The 14,127-nt window shown below is 38.0% G+C and overlaps 12 non-coding genes across 12 annotated transcripts; all 12 read left to right on the top strand.

The window, feature by feature from the left end:
• The first annotated feature begins 1,220 nt into the window (after nucleotides 1–1,220).
• LOC149430843 (Nuclear RNase P) lies at nucleotides 1,221–1,538 on the top strand. The gene has a single exon (XR_016309390.1).
• A 773-nt stretch (nucleotides 1,539–2,311) lies between these two features.
• On the top strand, nucleotides 2,312–2,628 carry LOC149430842 (Nuclear RNase P). The gene has a single exon (XR_016309443.1).
• A 762-nt stretch (nucleotides 2,629–3,390) lies between these two features.
• On the top strand, nucleotides 3,391–3,708 carry LOC149430841 (Nuclear RNase P). Its single transcript, XR_016309403.1, has one exon.
• Nucleotides 3,709–4,481: 773 nt separating this feature from the next.
• Nucleotides 4,482–4,798, top strand: LOC149430840 (Nuclear RNase P). The gene has a single exon (XR_016309421.1).
• A 762-nt stretch (nucleotides 4,799–5,560) lies between these two features.
• LOC149430839 (Nuclear RNase P) lies at nucleotides 5,561–5,878 on the top strand. The gene has a single exon (XR_016309457.1).
• Nucleotides 5,879–6,650: 772 nt separating this feature from the next.
• LOC149430838 (Nuclear RNase P) lies at nucleotides 6,651–6,967 on the top strand. The gene has a single exon (XR_016309435.1).
• A 762-nt stretch (nucleotides 6,968–7,729) lies between these two features.
• Nucleotides 7,730–8,047, top strand: LOC149430837 (Nuclear RNase P). Its single transcript, XR_016309408.1, has one exon.
• A 772-nt stretch (nucleotides 8,048–8,819) lies between these two features.
• LOC149430836 (Nuclear RNase P) lies at nucleotides 8,820–9,136 on the top strand. The gene has a single exon (XR_016309431.1).
• A 762-nt stretch (nucleotides 9,137–9,898) lies between these two features.
• LOC149430835 (Nuclear RNase P) lies at nucleotides 9,899–10,216 on the top strand. The gene has a single exon (XR_016309460.1).
• Nucleotides 10,217–10,989: 773 nt separating this feature from the next.
• LOC149430834 (Nuclear RNase P) lies at nucleotides 10,990–11,306 on the top strand. The gene has a single exon (XR_016309442.1).
• Nucleotides 11,307–12,068: 762 nt separating this feature from the next.
• LOC149430833 (Nuclear RNase P) lies at nucleotides 12,069–12,386 on the top strand. Its single transcript, XR_016309402.1, has one exon.
• A 773-nt stretch (nucleotides 12,387–13,159) lies between these two features.
• On the top strand, nucleotides 13,160–13,476 carry LOC149430832 (Nuclear RNase P). The gene has a single exon (XR_016309420.1).
• Nucleotides 13,477–14,127: the final 651 nt, after the last annotated feature.

The following is a 14,127-nucleotide window of genomic DNA, read 5'->3' as shown; positions in this document are numbered from 1 at the left end:
ACAGATTTGAACCTCTCTACTATATGGAGGATGAGAATATTGGCTCAAGAGATATGAGATGGCACCCAGTTCAGTCTAAGAAACCACGCCATAACAATAATTTTCCCCACCAACAACAACGTAACCATAATAACAACAACAAATTTTCCCATCAACAACAATATAAACAATCAGGGAATCAAAATTACTACCATAGTACACCTAGGAAAACCCAAGGTCCTCAACGTCTTAGCTCCCATCATAATGGACAATCTTATCACTCTCCACAGAGAAGAGTAACTTATCCCGATACTTATAACCATGGGAATTATAACAACCACAACAAGGGCCATAATCATCATCAGAATGACCCAAACAACTATAACCATCATAATAACAATTATAATATGGATTCACAACCACGTCCACATTTTTTAGGAGGGGGATGCACTAGGAGGAGCCTCTGCACGCTTTGACGTCACGCCACCGGATCAGGAGGTCCGGTGGCCACCATTTTTATCCACTGGTCAGTGTATTCAAGAGCTCATTTACACTACACTTGTATAGGTTATTATCACCCTGTACGTTTACTGTTTACCATAATGATATATACCCTAATAAATACATTTCACAATACTACACCATGAGCGTTTTCATCTCTATTACCTGGCACTGAGCCTCCACATCTCAGCCCAGCATTGTAGGAGTCCGCCCAGGTTGGATGATTCGGGATATAGGTCCAGACCATCATCTCTGGCAGCCGTCACCCCATTAACCACCAGAGGACACCTTTATCATCAGGCCGCACCTTCACAGGACCTTCGGCTTCATGGAATTTCTATGTGCACATTAAATTGCACTTCCGGTGAGTGGGCAATTTTTCTACACCTTCATGTTGGAATGTTGGAATATACCCATTTGGATTGAAGTCATATATACTCCATCACTGGAATATACCTATCTGGACTGATACCATATCACCTCGGACTCTTTGTCATTTAGTCTATAGGACTTTTTTTACTTTTTGTCATATTTATGACAGTGTGTTTGATTTGTATAGCGCTGCACACCCCATTTTTACGTTATATTCTTAGAAAGGCTCTGTGGTTCCTTTTTGTGCACTAGCAGCTTTATAAGGTGCGCTCGCTAACTCACACATTTATACTTTAATAGTCTCTTTATGTTGACTTCCTCCTCCCAGGGCCAGGTTTAAAAGAACTGAAGAAAGTTCTTTGGAAAAAGTAGCGAGAAGTTCAGTGTTATGGATATTGGCCGAGCGTTTAGCGAGTTTCTCACCATGTCCTTTGGGAAGTTCAGAGACTAAAGCCACTGGCTGCTTTCACAAAGCATTATTTGAATCAAGCGATAGGGGTTCCCATCAACATTGGTAAGCTAAACTCTTCAAAGCAGAAGATATAGCTTTCTCCCACAATTTGGAATTGCTACAGATGTGATGTTGTCAAGCTTGGAACACATTCCCAACTGGCTGCTATAAGTCCCATGACTGAGAGGAAGCGCCTAGGTGTTTCCTAGCTCAATTCAGAATACTCTCAACCTCCGATTTTGCACAATCACCTGTCTACAGCTCTCTTTTGGAAGGAAAGTGCAATATTGCTAATTCAAAATCATCAATGTTCTTTACTTTAACAAGCCTCTACATGAAAAAAAAAAGTGTCCTGATCTACGGAAAAAGAAAATTCACGAAACCTCTGCCGTAACATGTCGTGTAAATATTGAAGAGACAAACAGATTAATATGAAAAATGTATTGATGAAACAGGCAGTATTCTCATTTTTTAAATATATAGACCAAGATGAAATTCCCCTTTTGGCTTTTTGTCCTTTACATGGGGAAAAAGTAAGAGAAGCATGCATCTGGAGCGTGTAGTAAGATGGTCTGAAAGGCCAACAGATTTCAAAGCATAAAAATCTACAATGTTCTTTGGCTTGCAATCTTTCAATGTACTGATATTTCAAACATACATTCTTACCATTTTTCAAAGCAAAAAGTAAGCTAAAGTGGAAAGATATTTTTCATAGAGTTCTGATGCTCGAATTTTCTAGTTTCCAACCTTCAAATAAGTCCACAAGGAATCCTATGAAGATGAATAAATGCAAGGTGTCATTGTTGACCTCGTTCTGAAAATATTTTGCATATTCTTTTATGTCAATGATACAGGCAGCCATTGATTAGGAGGATCATTCAAGATACAAGTCCACCGTCAACAAAAATTCATTTTCTCATTCTACGTGCTTTTGTAAGAGTCTCCTTATGTTGACTTCCCTCTCCCAGGGCGAGGTTTAAAAGAAGTGCAGAAAGCTGTTTTGAAACCGTGGAGGAAAGTTCAGTGCTGAGGATACTGGCAGCGTGCTTGGGTCACTCCTCACAATGTCCTTGGGGAAGGTCTGAGGCTAAAGCCACTGGCTGCTCTCACAGAGCATTGCTTGAATAAAGCAAGTGGGTTCCCATCAACCTTGGTAAGCTTGGTTCTTCAAAGCAGAAGATGTAGCTCTCCCTCACAATATGAAATTGCTACAGATGCGATGTTGTCAAGCTTGGAACAGACTCACGGCTGGCTACTGTAAGTCCAATGACTGAGAGGAAGCTCCCAGGTGTTTCCTAACCCAATTCAGACTACTCTCTCTCCACTTTTGCACAATCGCCTTTCTACAGCTCCCTTTTGAGAGGAAAATGCAAAGTATTTCAAAATCAACAATATTATTAACTTCACCAAGCCTGTACAAGAGAAAAAAAAAAGTCCTGATTAGTGAAAAAGAGAAATTGTGAAACCGCTGCCATAACATGTTGTAAACATATTGAAGAGGCCAATACGTTAATATGAAAAATGTATTGATGAAACAATCGGTATTCTCTTTTTTAAATCTATTTATCAAGGTGAAAATCCGCTTTTGACTTTTGGGCCTTTACCTGGGAAAAAGTAAAAGTAGCATATATCTGGAAAGTGTTGTCAGAAGGTCTGAAAGGTCAACAGATTTTTCTAGCAGAAAAAGCTACTTGTTCTTTAACTAGCAATCTTTCAATGTACTGATATTTCAAAAAAACTTCTTACCATTTTTCAAAAAAAAGTAAGCTACAGTGGACATATATTTTTTTATTGAGTTCTGATACTCACTTTTTCTAGTTTCCAACTTTCAAATTAAACCACAGGGAATCCTTTGAAGATTAAGACATGCAACGTGCCATTGTTGACCTCATTCTAAAAATGTTTGACATATTGTTTTAAGTCAATGACAAAGACAATCATTGATTAGTAGGATCAGTCGAGATTCCAGCCTACCATCAACAAAATTTCATGTTCTCCTCTTACGTGCTGCTGTAATAGTTTCTTTATGTTGACTTCCTCCTCCCAGGGCCAGGTTTAAAAGAACTGAAGAAAGCTCTTTGGTAAAAGTAGCGAGAAGTTCAGTGTTATGGATATTGGCTGAGTGTTTAGCTAGTTTCTCACCATGTCCTTTGGGAAGTTCAGAGACTAAAGCCACTGGCTGCTTTCACAAAGCATTATTTGAATCAAGCGATAGGGGTTCCCATCAACATTGGTAAGCTAAACTCTTCAAAGCAGAAGATATAGTTTTCTCCCACAATTTGGAATTGCTACAGATGTGATGTTTTCAAGTTTGGAACACATTCCCAACTTGCTGCTGTAAGTCCCATGACTGAGAGGAAGCTCCTAGGCGTTTCCTAGCTCAATTCAGAATACTCTCAACCTCCGATTTTGCACAATCACCTGTCTACAGCTCTCTTTTGGGAGGAAAGTGCAATATTGCTAATTCAAAATCATCAATGTTCTTTACTTTAACAAGCCTCTACATGAAAAAAAAAAGTGTCCTGATCTACGGAAAAAGAAAAATCACGAAACCTCTGCCGTAACATGTCGTGTAAATATTGAAGAGACAAACAGATTAATATGAAAAATGTATTGATGAAACAGGCAGTATTCTCATTTTTTAAATATATTGACCAAGATGAAATTCCCCTTTTGGCTTTTTGTCCTTTACATAGGGAAAAAGTAAGAGAAGCATGCATCTGGAGCGTGTTGTAAGATGGTCTGAAAGGCCAACAGATTTCGAAGCATAAAAATCTACAATGTTCTTTGGCTTGCAATCTTTCAATGTACTGATATTTCAAACATACATTCTTACCATTTTTCAAAGCAAAAAGTAAGCTAAAGTGGAAAGATATTTTTCATAGAGTTCTGATGCTCGATTTTTCTAGTTTCCAACCTTCAAATAAGTCCACAAGGAATCCTATGAAGATGAATAAATGCAAGGTGTCATTGTTGACCTCGTTCTGAAAATATTTTGCATATTCTTTTATGTCAATGATACAGGCAGCCATTGATTAGGAGGATCATTCAAGATACAAGTCCACCGTCAACAAAAATTCATTTTCTCGTTCTATGTGCTTTTGTAAGAGTCTCCTTATGTTGACTACCCTCTCCCAGGGCGAGGTTTAAAAGAAGTGCAGAAAGCTGTTTTGAAACCGTGGAGGAAAGTTCAGTGCTGAGGATACTGGCAGAGTGCTTGGGTCACTCCTCACAATGTCCTTGGGGAAGGTCTGAGACTAAAGCCACTGGCTGCTCTCACAGAGCATTGCTTGAATCAAGCAAGTGGGTTCCCATCAACCTTGGTAAGCTTGGTTCTTCAAAGCAGAAGATGTAGCTCTCCCTCACAATATGAAATTGCTACAGATGCGATGTTGTCAAGCTTGGAACAGACTCACGGCTGGCTACTGTAAGTCCAATGACTGAGAGGAAGCTCCCAGGTGTTTCCTAACCCAATTCAGACTACTCTCTCTCCACTTTTGCACAATCGCCTTTCTACAGCTCCCTTTTGAGAGGAAAATGCAAAGTATTTCAAAATCAACAATATTATTAACTTCACCAAGCCTGTACAAGAGAAAAAAAAAAGTCCTGATTAGTGAAAAAGAGAAATTGTGAAACCACTGCCATAACATGTTGTAAACATATTGAAGAGGCCAATACGTTAATATGAAAAATGTATTGATGAAACAATCGGTATTCTCTTTTTTAAATCTATTTATCAAGGTGAAAATCCACTTTTGGCTTTTGGGCCTTTACCTGGGAAAAAGTAAAAGTAGCATATATCTGGAAAGTGTTGTCAGAAGGTCTGAAAGGTCAACAGATTTTTCTAGCAGAAAAAGCTACTTGTTCTTTAACTAGCAATCTTTCAATGTACTGATATTTCAAAAAAACTTCTTACCATTTTTCAAAAAAAAGTAAGCTACAGTGGACATATATTTTTTTATTGAGTTCTGATACTCACTTTTTCTAGTTTCCAACTTTCAAATTAAACCACAGGGAATCCTTTGAAGATTAAGACATGCAAGGTGCCATTGTTGACCTCATTCTAAAAATGTTTGACATATTGTTTTAAGTCAATGACAAAGACAATCATTGATTAGGAGGATCAGTCGAGATTCCAGCCTACCATCGACAAAATTTCATGTTCTCCTTTTACGTGCTGCTGTAATAGTTTCTTTATGTTGACTTCCTCCTCCCAGGGCTAGGTTTAAAAGAACTGAAGAAAGCTCTTTGGAAAAAGTAGCGAGAAGTTCAGTGTTATGGATATTGGCTGAGTGTTTAGCTAGTTTCTCACCATGTCCTTTGGGAAGTTCAGAGACTAAAGCCACTGGCTGCTTTCACAAAGCATTGTTTGAATCAAGCGATAGGGGTTCCCATCAACATTGGTAAGCTAAACTCTTCAAAGCAGAAGATATAGCTTTCTCCCACAATTTGGAATTGCTACAGATGTGATGTTTTCAAGCTTGGAACACATTCCCAACTGGCTGCTGTAAGTCCCATGACTGAGAGGAAGCTCCTAGGCGTTTCCTAGCTCAATTCAGAATACTCTCAACCTCCGATTTTGCACAATCACCTGTCTACAGCTCTCTTTTGGGAGGAAAGTGCAATATTGCTAATTCAAAATCATCAACGTTCTTTACTTTAACAAGCCTCTACATGAAAAAAAAAAGTGTCCTGATCTACGGAAAAAGAAAAATCACGAAACCTCTGCCGTAACATGTCGTGTAAATATTGAAGAGACAAACAGATTAATATGAAAAATGTATTGATGAAACAGGCAGTATTCTAATTTTTTAAATATATAGACCAAGATGAAATTCCCCTTTTGGCTTTTTGTCCTTTACATGGGGAAAAGTAAGAGAAGCATGCATCTGGAAGGTGTAGTAAGATGGTCTGAAAGGCCAACAGATTTCGAAGCATAAAAATCTACAATGTTCTTTGGCTTGCAATCTTTCAATGTACTGATATTTCAAAGATACATTCTTACCATTTTTCAAAGCAAAAAGTAAGCTAAAGTGGAAAGATATTTTTCATAGAGTTCTGATGCTCGATTTTTCTAGTTTCCAACCTTCAAATAAGTCCACAAGGAATCCTATGAAGATGAATAAATGCAAGGTGTCATTGTTGACCTCGTTCTGAAAATATTTTGCGTATTCTTTTATGTCAATGATACAGGCAGCCATTGATTAGGAGGATCATTCAAGATACAAGTCCACCGTCAACAAAAATTCATTTTCTCGTTCTACGTGCTTTTGTAAGAGTCTCCTTATGTTGACTTCCCTCTCCCAGGGCGAGGTTTAAAAGAAGTGCAGAAAGCTGTTTTGAAACCGTGGAGGAAAGTTCAGTGCTGAGGATACTGGCAGAGTGCTTGGGTCACTCCTCACAATGTCCTTGTGGAAGGTCTGAGACTAAAGCCACTGGCTGCTCTCACAGAGCATTGCTTGAATCAAGCAAGTGGGTTCCCATCAACCTTGGTAAGCTTGGTTCTTCAAAGCAGAAGATGTAGCTCTCCCTCACAATATGAAATTGCTACAGATGCGATGTTGTCAAGCTTGGAACAGACTCACGGCTGGCTACTGTAAGTCCAATGACTGAGAGGAAGCTCCCAGGTGTTTCCTAACCCAATTCAGACTACTCTCTCTCCACTTTTGCACAATCGCCTTTCTACAGCTCCCTTTTGAGAGGAAAATGCAAAGTATTTCAAAATCAACAATATTATTAACTTCACCAAGCCTGTACAAGAGAAAAAAAAAAGTCCTGATTAGTGAAAAAGAGAAATTGTGAAACCACTGCCATAACATGTTGTAAACATATTGAAGAGGCCAATACGTTAATATGAAAAATGTATTGATGAAACAATCGGTATTCTCTTTTTTAAATCTATTTATCAAGGTGAAAATCCGCTTTTGACTTTTGGGCCTTTACCTGGGAAAAAGTAAAAGTAGCATATATCTGGAAAGTGTTGTCAGGAGGTCTGAAAGGCCAACAGACTTTTCTAGCAGAAAAAGCTACTTGTTCTTTAACTAGCAATCTTTCAATGTACTGATATTTCAAAAAAACTTCTTACCATTTTTCAAAAAAAAGTAAGCTACAGGGGACATATATTTTTTTATTGAGTTCTGATACTCGCTTTTTCTAGTTTCCAACTTTCAAATAAAACCACAGGGAATCCTTTGAAGATTAAGACATGCAAGGTGCCATTGTTGACCTCATTCTAAAAATGTTTGACATATTGTTTTATGTCAATGACAAAGACAATCATTGATTAGGAGGATCAGTCGAGATGCCAGCCTACCATCAACAAAATTTCATGTTCTCCTTTTACGTTCTGCTGTAATAGTTTCTTTATGTTGACTTCCTCCTCCCAGGGCTAGGTTTAAAAGAACTGAAGAAAGCTCTTTGGAAAAAGTAGCGAGAAGTTCAGTGTTATGGATATTGGCAGAGCGTTTAGCTAGATTCTCACCATGTCCTTTGGGAAGTTCAGAGACTAAAGCCACTGGCTGCTTTCACAAAGCATTATTTGAATCAAGCGATAGGGGTTCCCATCAACATTGGTAAGCTAAACTTTTTAAAGCAGAAGATATAGCTTTCTCCCACAATTTGGAATTGCTACAGATGTGATGTTTTCAAGCTTGGAACACATTCCCAACTGGCTGCTGTAAGTCCCATGACTGAGAGGAAGCTCCTAGGTGTTTTCTATCTCAATTCAGAATACTCTCAACCTCCGATTTTGCACAATCATCTATCTACAGCTCTCTTTTGGGAGGAAAGTGCAATATTGCTATTTCAAAATCATCAATGTTCTTTACTTTAACAAGCCTCTACATGAAAAAAAAAAGTGTCCTGATCTACGGAAAAAGAAAAATCACGAAACCTCTGCCGTAACATGTCGTGTAAATATTGAAGAGACAAACAGATTAATATGAAAAATGTATTGATGAAACAGGCAGTATTCTCTTTTTTTAAATATATAGACCAAGATGAAATTCCCCTTTTGGCTTTTTGTCCTTTACATGGGGAAAAAGTAAGAGAAGCATGCATCTGGAAGGTGTAGTAAGATGGTCTGAAAGGCCAACAGATTTCGAAGCATAAAAATCTACAATGTTCTTTGGCTTGCAATCTTTCAATGTACTGATATTTCAAACATACATTCTTACCATTTTTCAAAGCAAAAAGTAGCTAAAGTGGAAAGATATTTTTCATAGAGTTCTGATGCTCGATTTTTCTAGTTTCCAACCTTCAAATAAGTCCACAAGGAATCCTATGAAGATGAATAAATGCAAGGTGTCATTGTTGACCTCGTTCTGAAAATATTTTGCATATTCTTTTATGTCAATGATACAGGCAGCCATTGATTAGGAGGATCATTCAAGATACAAGTCCACCGTCAACAAAAATTCATTTTCTCGTTCTATGTGCTTTTGTAAGAGTCTCCTTATGTTGACTACCCTCTCCCAGGGCGAGGTTTAAAAGAAGTGCAGAAAGCTGTTTTGAAACCGTGGAGGAAAGTTCAGTGCTGAGGATACTGACAGAGTGCTTGGGTCACTCCTCACAATGTCCTTGTGGAAGGTCTGAGACTAAAGCCACTGGCTGCTCTCACAGAGCATTGCTTGAATCAAGCAAGTGGGTTCCCATCAACCTTGGTAAGCTTGGTTCTTCAAAGCAGAAGATGTAGCTCTCCCTCACAATATGAAATTGCTACAGATGCGATGTTGTCAAGCTTGGAACAGACTCACGGCTGGCTACTGTAAGTCCAATGACTGAGAGGAAGCTCCCAGGTGTTTCCTAACCCAATTCAGACTACTCTCTCTCCACTTTTGCACAATCGCCTTTCTACAGCTCCCTTTTGAGAGGAAAATGCAAAGTATTTCAAAATCAACAATATTATTAACTTCACCAAGCCTGTACAAGAGAAAAAAAAAAGTCTTGATTAGTGAAAAGGAGAAATTGTGAAACCGCTGCCATAACATGTTGTAAATATATTGAAGAGGCCAATACGTTAATATGAAAAATGTATTGATGAAACAATCGGTATTCTCTTTTTTAAATCTATTTATCAAGGTGAAAATCCGCTTTTGGCTTTTGGGCCTTTACCTGGGAAAAAGTAAAAGTAGCATATATCTGGAAAGTGTTGTCAGAAGGTCTGAAAGGTCAACAGATTTTTCTAGCAGAAAAAGCTACTTGTTCTTTAACTAGCAATCTTTCAATGTACTGATATTTCAAAAAAACTTCTTACCATTTTTCAAAAAAAAGTAAGCTACAGTGGACATATATTTTTTTATTGAGTTCTGATACTCACTTTTTCTAGTTTCCAACTTTCAAATTAAACCACAGGGAATCCTTTGAAGATTAAGACATGCAAGGTGCCATTGTTGACCTCATTCTAAAAATGTTTGACATATTGTTTTAAGACAATGACAAAGACAATCATTGATTAGGAGGATCAGTCGAGATTCCAGCCTACCATCGACAAAATTTCATGTTCTCCTTTTACGTGCTGCTGTAATAGTTTCTTTATGTTGACTTCCTCCTCCCAGGGCTAGGTTTAAAAGAACTGAAGAAAGCTCTTTGGAAAAAGTAGCGAGAAGTTCAGTGTTATGGATATTGGCTGAGTGTTTAGCTAGTTTCTCACCATGTCCTTTGGGAAGTTCAGAGACTAAAGCCACTGGCTGCTTTCACAAAGCATTATTTGAATCAAGCGATAGGGGTTCCCATCAACATTGGTAAGCTAAACTCTTCAAAGCAGAAGATATAGCTTTCTCCCACAATTTGGAATTGCTACAGATGTGATGTTTTCAAGCTTGGAACACATTCCCAACTGGCTGCTGTAAGTCCCATGACTGAGAGGAAGCTCCTAGGCGTTTCCTAGCTCAATTCAGAATACTCTCAACCTCCGATTTTGCACAATCACCTGTCTACAGCTCTCTTTTGGGAGGAAAGTGCAATATTGCTAATTCAAAATCATCAATGTTCTTTACTTTAACAAGCCTCTACATGAAAAAAAAAAGTGTCCTGATCTACGGAAAAAGAAAAATCACGAAACCTCTGCCGTAACATGTCGTGTAAATATTGAAGAGACAAACAGATTAATATGAAAAATGTATTGATGAAACAGGCAGTATTCTCATTTTTTAAATATATAGACCAAGATGAAATTCCCCTTTTGGCTTTTTGTCCTTTACATGGGGAAAAAGTAAGAGAAGCATGCATCTGGAGCGTGTAGTAAGATGGTCTGAAAGGCCAACAGATTTCGAAGCATAAAAATCTACAATGTTCTTTGGCTTGCAATCTTTCAATGTACTGATATTTCAAACATACATTCTTACCATTTTTCAAAGCAAAAAGTAAGCTAAAGTGGAAAGATATTTTTCATAGAGTTCTGATGCTCGAATTTTCTAGTTTCCAACCTTCAAATAAGTCCACAAGGAATCCTATGAAGATGAATAAATGCAAGGTGTCATTGTTGACCTCGTTCTGAAAATATTTTGCATATTCTTTTATGTCAATGATACAGGCAGCCATTGATTAGGAGGATCATTCAAGATACAAGTCCACCGTCAACAAAAATTCATTTTCTCGTTCTACGTGCTTTTGTAAGAGTCTCCTTATGTTGACTTCCCTCTCCCAGGGCGAGGTTTAAAAGAAGTGCAGAAAGCTGTTTTGAAACCGTGGAGGAAAGTTCAGTGCTGAGGATACTGGCAGCGTGCTTGGGTCACTCCTCACAATGTCCTTGGGGAAGGTCTGAGGCTAAAGCCACTGGCTGCTCTCACAGAGCATTGCTTGAATAAAGCAAGTGGGTTCCCATCAACCTTGGTAAGCTTGGTTCTTCAAAGCAGAAGATGTAGCTCTCCCTCACAATATGAAATTGCTACAGATGCGATGTTGTCAAGCTTGGAACAGACTCACGGCTGGCTACTGTAAGTCCAATGACTGAGAGGAAGCTCCCAGGTGTTTCCTAACCCAATTCAGACTACTCTCTCTCCACTTTTGCACAATCGCCTTTCTACAGCTCCCTTTTGAGAGGAAAATGCAAAGTATTTCAAAATCAACAATATTATTAACTTCACCAAGCCTGTACAAGAGAAAAAAAAAAGTCCTGATTAGTGAAAAAGAGAAATTGTGAAACCGCTGCCATAACATGTTGTAAACATATTGAAGAGGCCAATACGTTAATATGAAAAATGTATTGATGAAACAATCGGTATTCTCTTTTTTAAATCTATTTATCAAGGTGAAAATCCGCTTTTGACTTTTGGGCCTTTACCTGGGAAAAAGTAAAAGTAGCATATATCTGGAAAGTGTTGTCAGAAGGTCTGAAAGGTCAACAGATTTTTCTAGCAGAAAAAGCTACTTGTTCTTTAACTAGCAATCTTTCAATGTACTGATATTTCAAAAAAACTTCTTACCATTTTTCAAAAAAAAGTAAGCTACAGTGGACATATATTTTTTTATTGAGTTCTGATACTCACTTTTTCTAGTTTCCAACTTTCAAATTAAACCACAGGGAATCCTTTGAAGATTAAGACATGCAAGGTGCCATTGTTGACCTCATTCTAAAAATGTTTGACATATTGTTTTAAGTCAATGACAAAGACAATCATTGATTAGGAGGATCAGTCGAGATTCCAGCCTACCATCAACAAAATTTCATGTTCTCCTCTTACGTGCTGCTGTAATAGTTTCTTTATGTTGACTTCCTCCTCCCAGGGCCAGGTTTAAAAGAACTGAAGAAAGCTCTTTGGTAAAAGTAGCGAGAAGTTCAGTGTTATGGATATTGGCTGAGTGTTTAGCTAGTTTCTCACCATGTCCTTTGGGAAGTTCAGAGACTAAAGCCACTGGCTGCTTTCACAAAGCATTATTTGAATCAAGCGATAGGGGTTCCCATCAACATTGGTAAGCTAAACTCTTCAAAGCAGAAGATATAGTTTTCTCCCACAATTTGGAATTGCTACAGATGTGATGTTTTCAAGTTTGGAACACATTCCCAACTTGCTGCTGTAAGTCCCATGACTGAGAGGAAGCTCCTAGGCGTTTCCTAGCTCAATTCAGAATACTCTCAACCTCCGATTTTGCACAATCACCTGTCTACAGCTCTCTTTTGGGAGGAAAGTGCAATATTGCTAATTCAAAATCATCAATGTTCTTTACTTTAACAAGCCTCTACATGAAAAAAAAAAGTGTCCTGATCTACGGAAAAAGAAAAATCACGAAACCTCTGCCGTAACATGTCGTGTAAATATTGAAGAGACAAACAGATTAATATGAAAAATGTATTGATGAAACAGGCAGTATTCTCATTTTTTAAATATATTGACCAAGATGAAATTCCCCTTTTGGCTTTTTGTCCTTTACATAGGGAAAAAGTAAGAGAAGCATGCATCTGGAGCGTGTTGTAAGATGGTCTGAAAGGCCAACAGATTTCGAAGCATAAAAATCTACAATGTTCTTTGGCTTGCAATCTTTCAATGTACTGATATTTCAAACATACATTCTTACCATTTTTCAAAGCAAAAAGTAAGCTAAAGTGGAAAGATATTTTTCATAGAGTTCTGATGCTCGATTTTTCTAGTTTCCAACCTTCAAATAAGTCCACAAGGAATCCTATGAAGATGAATAAATGCAAGGTGTCATTGTTGACCTCGTTCTGAAAATATTTTGCATATTCTTTTATGTCAATGATACAGGCAGCCATTGATTAGGAGGATCATTCAAGATACAAGTCCACCGTCAACAAAAATTCATTTTCTCGTTCTATGTGCTTTTGTAAGAGTCTCCTTATGTTGACTACCCTCTCCCAGGGCGAGGTTTAAAAGAAGTGCAGAAAGCTGTTTTGAAACCGTGGAGGAAAGTTCAGTGCTGAGGATACTGGCAGAGTGCTTGGGTCACTCCTCACAATGTCCTTGGGGAAGGTCTGAGACTAAAGCCACTGGCTGCTCTCACAGAGCATTGCTTGAATCAAGCAAGTGGGTTCCCATCAACCTTGGTAAGCTTGGTTCTTCAAAGCAGAAGATGTAGCTCTCCCTCACAATATGAAATTGCTACAGATGCGATGTTGTCAAGCTTGGAACAGACTCACGGCTGGCTACTGTAAGTCCAATGACTGAGAGGAAGCTCCCAGGTGTTTCCTAACCCAATTCAGACTACTCTCTCTCCACTTTTGCACAATCGCCTTTCTACAGCTCCCTTTTGAGAGGAAAATGCAAAGTATTTCAAAATCAACAATATTATTAACTTCACCAAGCCTGTACAAGAGAAAAAAAAAAGTCCTGATTAGTGAAAAAGAGAAATTGTGAAACCACTGCCATAACATGTTGTAAACATATTGAAGAGGCCAATACGTTAATATGAAAAATGTATTGATGAAACAATCGGTATTCTCTTTTTTAAATCTATTTATCAAGGTGAAAATCCGCTTTTGGCTTTTGGGCCTTTACCTGGGAAAAAGTAAAAGTAGCATATATCTGGAAAGTGTTGTCAGAAGGTCTGAAAGGTCAACAGATTTTTCTAGCAGAAAAAGCTACTTGTTCTTTAACTAGCAATCTTTCAATGTACTGATATTTCAAAAAAACTTCTTACCATTTTTCAAAAAAAAGTAAGCTACAGTGGACATATATTTTTTTATTGAGTTCTGATACTCACTTTTTCTAGTTTCCAACTTTCAAATTAAACCACAGGGAATCCTTTGAAGATTAAGACATGCAAGGTGCCATTGTTGACCTCATTCTAAAAATGTTTGACATATTGTTTTAAGTCAATGACAAAGACAATCATTGATTAGGAGGATCAGTCGAGATTCCAGCCTACCA

This window comes from Staurois parvus, unplaced genomic scaffold, assembly GCF_062004578.1.
Source record: "Staurois parvus isolate SC_StPar_1 unplaced genomic scaffold, SC_StPar_1.0 ptg002460l, whole genome shotgun sequence".
NCBI lineage: Eukaryota > Metazoa > Chordata > Amphibia > Anura > Ranidae > Staurois > Staurois parvus.
The sequence above is the reverse complement of the archived record's forward strand: the minus strand, read 5'-3'. Positions and strand labels throughout refer to the sequence as shown.